Below are 9,278 nucleotides of genomic sequence, written 5' to 3' on the forward strand. Positions count from 1 at the left end.
TCTGGCTACAATGCCGTACAATACCGCTCTCACCATGAAAGTGCACTCAAATAATTCCTAGCCTGCTGCGAACTACCTAATTTATACCATTCTCTGTCTGCAGTGAATTAGACGCAGAGTGTTGGGGCCACAGCCACTTCTAGAGGGAAAGTTATATACACTATACAGTCCATATCCTCCGTGCAAGAACCCCAATGCTCCTTCGTTGGACTACATCTGACCGTGTGCATTTTACTTGGGGCCTGCTGGGAGTTGCAGTGCTTCCATTTTTGTATTACGCAGCTAGGCCTGTTTGCAGCCTTTCAGTAATACTTTTTTCTCTGTCTGCAGTGAATTAGACAACGGTCTCACCACTTAACAGTACTGTAATATTACCGGGGCCACTGCAAAGTACTTTAGCTCTGCCGCTGTGCAGAGCGTCTCACAATACCACTTCTGTTCCTGGGTTGAGATCGCCGCAGTTACCAGCACTATCTACTGGCTTTAGAGTCTTCTCCCACTCCACACAGCCTCTATTATCTACAAGTCTCTGCGAGCAGTAAATTACCCCTAGGTATCAGCGCAAGACAGCGGGTTACTTTTTTCAAGTCACAGCATAGAGCCTCCGCTATCTACAAGTCTCTGTGTGCGGTGAATTAAGCCACAGTTGTCAGTGCTGTACAGTGGGGTAATTTATTTGGGCCCTGCTCTATTCTTAATCTGCCATGATGAGGAGTAGGGGTAAGGGTCGAGGACGTGGACGCGGACGAGGACGTCCAAGCGAGGGTGTGAGCACAGGCCGAGATCCTGGTCCAGGTGACTCCCAGCCAGCTGCTGCGGGATTAGGAGAGAGGCAAGTTTCTGGGGTCCCCAGCTTCGTATCCTAATTTATGGTTCCTCGTAGTAGACCCTTATTACAAACAGAGCAGTGTGAGCAGGTCCTGTCGTGGATGGCAGAAAATGCGTCCAGCAATGTATCGACCACCCAGTCTTCTACGCAGTCCACTACTCCCGGACTAGGGACTGCAACTCAGAATCTTCTGGCTGCTGCTCCTTCTTCCTCCCAGCCTCCTGACTCCTCACTCCATGAAAATGACACATTCTGATGAGCAGGCAGACTCCCAGGAACTGTTCTCGGGTCCCTGCCATGAGTGGGTAAAAATGGTTCCTCTCTCACCTGAGGAGTTTGTCGTGACTGATGCCCAACCTTTGGAAAGTTCCCGGAGTCCAGGTAATGAGGCTGGGGACTTCCGGCAACAGTCTCAAGAGCTTTTTGTGCGTGAGGAGGATGATGATGATGAGACACAGTTGTCTGTCAGTGAGGTAGTAGTAGGGGCACTAAGTCAGAGGGAGGAGCGCACAGAGGATTCGGAGGAAGAGCAGTTGGACGATGAGGTGACTGACCCCACCTGATTTGCTAAGCCTACTGAGGACAGGGCTTTAGAGGGAAGGCAAATGTGTAGAAGCAGGACAGATTGGAAGAGGCAGTGGGGTGGCCAAGGGGGGGAGAGGGATAGGGTGGCCAAGGGGGGGAGGCAGGGCCAGAGCGAAGAATCCCCCAACTGTTTCCCAAAGCACCACCTGGTGGCAAGCCTCCATGCAGAGGGCTAGGTGTTCAAAGTGTGGATGTTTTTAAGTGAGAGCACGGACCACCGACGAACAGTGGTGTGCAACCTGTGTCGCACCAAGATCAGCCGGGGAGCCACCACTACCAGCTTCACCACAACCAGCATGCGCAGGCATATGATGGCCAAGCACCCCACTAGGCGAGACGAAGGCCGTTCACTGCCTCCGGGTCACACCAATGCCTCTTCCCCTGTGCCCCAACCTGCCACACAGATCCAATCCCCCTCCCAGGACACAGGCACGAGCGCCTCCCGGCCTCCAACCACACCCTCACCTCCACTGTCCTCCACTCCATCCAGCAATGTCTCTCAGCACCACGTTCAGCTGTCGCTAACACAAGCATTGGAGCAAAAGCGCAAATACGCCGTCACGCACAAGCTTTAAAGATGCACATTGCCAAATTAATCAGCCTGGAGATGCTGCCGCACAGGCTTGTGGAAATTGAGGCTTTCAAAAACATGATGGCTGCGGCGCTCCCGCGCTACTCGGTCCCCAGTCGCCACTATTTTTCCCGGTGTGCCGTCCCAGCCTTACCCCAGCACGTCTCCTGCAACAAAAATTGGGCCCTCAACAATGCGGTTACTGGGAAGGTCCACTTAACCACGGACACGTGGACAAGTACTGGCGGGCAGGGCCACTATATCTCCCTGATGGCACATTGGGGGAATTTGGTGGAGACTGGGACCACTCACGTTCTTCCCACACCCAGAATAGCGGGTCCTACCTCGGTGCTGGCATCTGCGGCATTTTATACCACCTCCTCCAAACCCTCCCCCTCCTCCACCTCTACCTCTCAATTAAAAAGTTTGAGCATGTCGCCAGTAGTCAGTATAGCACGGCGCGGCAGCACAGCGGTGGCAAGTTGCAGCAGGCCGTGCTGAAACTAATCAGCTTAGGTGACAAGAGGCCACAGCACCTGAACTGTTGCAGGGTCTACCAGAGCAGACCGACCTCTGGCTTTCGCCGCTGAGCCTCCAACCGGGCATGGTCGTGTGTGACAACGGCCGTAACCTGGTTGCGGCTCTACAGCTCGACAACCTCACACCTGGCCATGCCTGGCCAACGTCTTTAATCTGGTGGTTTCTTAAATACTACCCCCACTTGTCTGACCTGCTCGGCAAGGTGCGCCGCGTCTGCACACATTTCCGCAAGTCCACCACGGACGCTGCCACCCTGAGGACCCTGCAACATTGGTTTCAGCTGCCAGAGCACTGACTGCTCTGCGACATGCCCACACGCTGGAATTCTACACTGCACATGTTGGCCGGGCTGTACGAGCAGCGTAGAGTAATAGTGGAATACCAGCTACAACACGGGCGGCATAGTGGTAGTCAGCCTCTCCAATTCTTTACTGAGGAGTAGGCATGGATGGCAGATATCTGCCAGGTCTTTGGAAACTTTGAGGAGTAACCCAGATGGTGAGCGGCGATGCGGCAATCATTAGCATTACCATCCCGCTGCTTTGCCTGCTGAGAAGTTCGCTGCAAAGCATAAAGGCTGACGCTTTGCGGTTGGAACAGGAGACGGGGGATGACAGTATGCTGCTTGATAGCCAGCCCATCCTCATGTCTATATCTCAGTGCGTTTTGGAGGAGGAGGATGAGAGGGACGAGCTGGAGGAGGGGGGAGAGACAGCTGGGCACACTGCAGAGGGTACCCATGCTGCTTGCCTCTCATCTGTTCAGCATGTATGGGCTATGGTTGAGGAGGATCCTGAAAGTCATCTTCCTAGCGAGGACAGCCATGTCTTGCGTACTGGCACCCTGGCACACACGGCTGACTTCATGTTAGGCCGCCTTTCTCGTGACCCTCACGTTAGACGCATTCTGGCCAACACAGATTACTGGGTGTACATGCTTCTCAACCCACGGTATAAGGAGAACCTTTCCACTCTCATTCCCGAAGAGGAAAGGGGTACGAAAGTGATGTTATACCACAGGGCCCTGGTGGACAAAGTGATGCTAAACTTCCCATCTGACAGTACTAGCGGCATAAGGCACAGTTCCGAGGGCCAAGTAGCAGGAGAGGCGCGGAGATCAGGCAGCATGTTCAGCGCAGGCAGGGGAACACTCTCCAAGGCCTTTGCCAGCTTTAAGGCTCCCCAGCAAGACTGCGTCACCACTCCCCAGTCAAGGCTGAGTCGGAGGGAGCACTGTAAAAAGATGGTGAGGGAATACATAGCCGATCGTACCACTGTCCTCCGTGATGCCTCTGCTCCATACAACTATTGGGTGTCAAAGCTGGACACATGGCATGAACTTGTGCTGCATGCCCTGGAGGTGCTGGCTTGCCCTGCCACTAGCGTTTTGTCAGAGAGGGTGTTTAGTGTAGCTGCGGGAATCATCATGGATAAGCGTACCCGCCTGTCAATTGCCAGTGCCGACATGATTACATCCTGGATTTCCCAAGACTTCTCTTCTCCACCAGCGGAGAGCAGCGGAACCTAAAGATTCTTTTCGCTGCAACCACAGATAAAAGCATTCTTCTCCATCACCGGAAAAACGAGGCATTTAGTTTTGTCAATCTGTCTCTGATATTAGTCCTCCTCCTCCTGAAACATCATGTCATCACACTGAACTGCCAATTTTTCTGCGGCCCAAAAGGCTCATCTAACATTTGTTTTCCAATTTTTCAACGTTTCAAAAGCATTGATACTTTAACATGAACCATTTTTTTGAACAGGGCTGCCTCCAGGCTGTGTTACAAATTAAGCAACAGCAAGCTGTATCTATAAAAAAATATTTATGGGTTTCACCTGCCCTCTCGGTTGAGCAATTTTTTGGGGTACATTTGTACTCTTTGTACACTAATACTATACTCTTAACTAATTTTTCCAGCCTTCGCCTACAGTCATAGTACCCTAATTTTTCAGGGGTTCGCCTATACTCTCGCTGCAGAAATTTTACTGGTCTAACTATACTTCTGCTACATAAATGTTACTGAGGTCTGCCTAAACTTCTGCTACATAAATGTTACTAGGGTCTGCCTAAACTTCTGCAACATAAATGTTACAGGGGTCTGCCTAAACTTCTGCAACATAAATGTTACAGGGGTCTGCCTAAACTTCTGCTACAGAAATTTTACTGAGGTCTGTCTATACTGTTACTACAGAAATGTTACAGGGGTCTGCCTATACTTCTGCTACAAAAATGTTACAGGGGTCTGCCTATACTTCTGCCACATAAATGTTACAGGTGTCTGCCTATACCTCTGCTACAGAAATGTTACTGGGGTCTGTCTATACTTTTACTACAGAAATGTTACTGGGGTATGCCTATACTGTTATTGCAGAAATGCTACAGGGGTCTGCCTATACTTCTACTACAGAAATGGTAATGGGGTCTGTCTATACTTCTGCCACATAAATGTTACAGGGGTCTGCCTATACTTCTGCAACAGAAATGTTACTGGGGTCTGTCTATACTGTTACTACAGAAATGTTACAGGGGTCTGCCTATACTTCTGCAACAAAATATTACAGGGTTCTGCCTATACTTCTGCCACATAAATGTTACAGGGGTCTGCCTATACTTCTACTACAGAAATGTTACTGGGGTATGCTTATACTACTGCTACAGAAATGTTACTGGGGTCTGCCTATTCTTCTACTACAGAAATGGTAATGTCGTCTGTCTATACTTCTGCCACATAAATGTTACTGGGGGTCTGTCTATACTGTTATTACAGAAATGTTACAGGGGTCTGCCTATACTTCTGCTACAAAAATGTTACATGGGTCTACCTATACTTCTGCCACATAAATGTTACAGGGGTCTGCCTATACTCCTGCTACAAAAATGTTACAGGGGTCTGCCTATACTCCTGCTACAGAAATGTTTCAGGGGTCTGCCTATACTTCAGCTTCATAAATGTTACTGGGGTCTGCCTATACTTCTGCCACATAAATGTTACTGCGGTCTGCCTATACTTCTGCTACAGAAATGTTACAGGGGTCTGCCTATACTTCTGCTACAGAAATGTTACAGGGGTCTGCCTATACTGCTGCTATAGAAATGTTACAGAGGTCTGCCTATACTTCTGCTACAGAAATGTTACTGGGGTCTGCCTATACATCTGCTACAGAAATGGTACTGGGGTCTGCCTATACTTCTACTACAGAAATGGTACTGGGGTCTGCCTATACTTCTGCTACAGAAATGTTACAGGGGTCTGCCTATATGTCTGCTACAGAAATGTTACAGGGGTCTGCCTATACTGCTGCTATAGAAATGTTACAGAGATCTGCCTATACTTCTGCTACAGAAATGTTACTGGGGTCTGCCTATACATCTGCTACAGAAATGGTACTGGGGTCTGCCTATACTGCTGCTACAGAAATGTTACTGGAGTCTGCTTATACCATAGCTACTGGAATGTTACAGGGATCTGTTTATACTATGGGTCCACACAGACTTCCCATCGCAATATTTTACCTATCTGGGCCAAAAACACTGACTGACTGGGCATGAATTGTGGGCCGAGGCCAATATGTATTTTCTCTCACGTTGCTACAGTTATCCGGGGCACTGGTTTGGGCCAAACAAGAGGAGCGATACTGCACAAATGAGACGTTCACAGCTGCACTAGCATCGGAGTCCGCTCTATGCCCGCCCTTGCTGAGGGTTTGTGCAGAGGCCTATGTCCTCGGCGCTGTGAAAGTCTGGCATGTTTGGGCAGTCTGATTTCTTCATTTTTCATGTCTTGGGTTGCCTAGGACCCACCTATGTTGTGGGTGCACACAGACTTCCCATCGCGGTGTTTTACCTGCCTGGCACAAAGTCACTGACTGACTTGGGTAGGTTGCAGAGTGCAGATGGCTTTCCCCTTGCGTTGTCGATGAGGTATTCGGCACCCAAACAGAATGAGTAGTGTGTGGACACATAGATTCCCCATTGCTATGTGACTCGCGGCACCTTGGGTCACACAAGATGGAGGCTGGGACCAAGCCTGACTCTGGGCCGCTCACGTGCTTCCCACATAGAGTATTGCTGTATTGTGGAGATGTGTAGAAGTGCTGGGCTGGCACCTGAGTCCCCTTTATGCCCGCATTTGCGGTTCCTGACAATTTTGCGACGGAGGATCGTACGTTAATTTATCATCGATTCTCAACAGCATTGTGGGCTATCGCCCCCCCCCCCCTTTCAAAGAGGGTCGTTGCCTGACCCTGCCAACCCTCTGCAGTGTGTGCCTGCGGTTCCTCCTCATCGCAGACGCACTTATAAATAGACATGGGGGTGGTGTGGCTATGAAGCGAGTGTGTGGCATGAGGGCAGCTGAAGGCTTGGCAGGGAAACTTTTGTGTGCGCTGTGGATGCAGGGTCGTGCGGGGGGTTGGGCAGCATGTAACCCAGGAGAAGAGACAGTGGTGTGACCCCCAGGCAGTGATTGTCCTTGGTTGCAGGTAGTGTGGTGCTTAGCTAAGGTGTGCCTTGCTAATGAAGGTTTGTCCGAAGTAAAAATTGTTAGGGGGGGGCAGACTCTAGCCCCTATTGTGGCTTAATAGTGGGACCTGGAAACCTGAGATGCAGCCCTGCATGCTGCCCCTGCCCTGCCCTATCCGTTTCTGTGGTGTTTCCATGACTTTCTGATGTTTTCCAGAGTTTCACAAGTGAAGACCTATGCGGAGCATCAGTCATATACAAAAATGCCCGAGTCGCCCATTGACTTCAATGGGGTTCGTTACTCGAAATGAGCTCTCGAGCATCGCAAAAAGTTCGACTCAAGCAACGAGCACCCAAACATTTTGGTGCTCGCTAATCTCTAGAGGACACGGTTTGGTTTTGGGGCAAGCTTCATTAAATAGGTACAAACACTACTATCTCCCGGAGGCTCGGATACACACAAACCCCTATGTATCTAAGCAGTTCTCCCTGGCTAGCGGAAGGTTTCAGGGATGCCCTCTGTCCCTAGCGCTTTTTGCGATTGTAATTGAACCACTAGCGATCCAAATCAGGTGTCAGTTGAGGTTGTGGGGTTCCGACTGAGAGCATATGAAGAACGGGTGGCGCTTTATGCGGATGATACCCTGTTATTCTTGCAAGATCCAGAATCCTCCTTGGCTGCAGTGCTCTCTTTTTTTGATGCATTTGGAATATACTCTGGGGTTAAGGTCAACTGGGAAAAAACTGGGCTGCTGGCAGTTGATGCTCATGTGACTTCTTTGGCCCTCCCTGCTCCTCTGAGGGGGACTGACAAAGTTGCCTACCTTGGGATAGTGGTGCAAAAGTCTGCTGACCATTTCTATGCAGACAACCTTGCCCTGCTGTTGGAGTGGGCAGGAGTTATGGCAACCCAATAGGCTTCACTCCCACTGACACTAGTAGGTCGCTTAAACTTAACCAAAATGAAGCTACTACCCAAATTTCTATATGCATTCCAGAATACACCTATTTTGATCCCTAAAACATTCTTTACGGCTCTCCGATAGATACTCCTCCATATACTGTGGCGAGGGTCCACACCAAAAATTAAAGTAGAAACTCTGTCTGTCCATTGAGGGAGGGGGCCAGCCCTCCCCCACCTTCACTACAACTACCTGACTAGTCAGCCAGTATGTGCAGGGGGCTGGCAGCTCGCTACTCGGACCATCCGCAGTATTGAAAAGACAGGCACGCGTGGATGCCAGGGTGGGATTCCGCAGGTTGTGTGCAGCTGGCTTTATATAGGGTTTTGTAGAGTAGACAATTGTAAAAAGATAAAAACATGAACAATTTTTATTTAGATCTTTATTGAAAATACACAAAATGCAAGTAAATATTAGGAACAAATCAGAACCTAGTAAAATTCCTACATAAAATCAATACACAAATAAAGCTGTTAATGGGAGAGATGTGTAGCGGACAGGGTCGGTCCTTTGGCCAGGAAAGATGGCAGGGTAAAATCTAATAATGTGTCACTGGTGGCTCTACCATCTTCTTAAAAACCCAACTCCGCATCCAGTGATTTGCAATCGATTTCTTTTTTTCATAGGAAGATTGGCTACAGCGCTAAAACCCCTTTCCACGAGGTATGAAGATGGAAAAACTATCAAAAACTTTCTTGCGATAGTCCATAATGCAGGATAAGCAGCAGGACCGCGCAATGCATTGCTGCCGGTATGAAAACTTGTACATGAACATGGCACACCACAAAGCAGATGGGTATAGTTCGCACAAAGTCTCTTGGGCTCTGGTGGATCCAATGAAAAGAATGCGCAGTAGAAACTTTATAGGTAAATTGGCTACTGCGCGGGTCTGTTTTGTCTATCGCCAGAGCCCAGGTAGTTTTGCGCGAACTCTACATAAACATTTTTATGAAATATCAAAGAGATAAGTCATTTCTATGCCTATTATAAGTATTATGTACGTACAATCTGTGTAAGGTGTATTATGTCATTTACAAAACGTCTAAATGTTGATGATGACTTACCTAAAGGGAGTCCGAACACATGGACCCCCATTTACATCTCATGCACCCTAAAAAAAATTTTCTTGCTGAAATGGACCCCCAGGAAGCCAAAATCGACCACTGGGGATCCATATAGACCACTTCAGGAACCTCTGCTCTAGATCATTCAAACTCATAGGCTGTTGAAGTTGGCGTCCCAAATAGTTCTATACATGTTCTATTGGCGATAAATCTGGTGATCAGGCGGCCACAAAAGTGTGACGATGTTGTGGGGGCTCCTGTGACCC

This window comes from Eleutherodactylus coqui, chromosome 6 (assembly GCF_035609145.1).
Source record: "Eleutherodactylus coqui strain aEleCoq1 chromosome 6, aEleCoq1.hap1, whole genome shotgun sequence".
NCBI classification, from domain to species: Eukaryota; Metazoa; Chordata; class Amphibia; order Anura; family Eleutherodactylidae; genus Eleutherodactylus; species Eleutherodactylus coqui.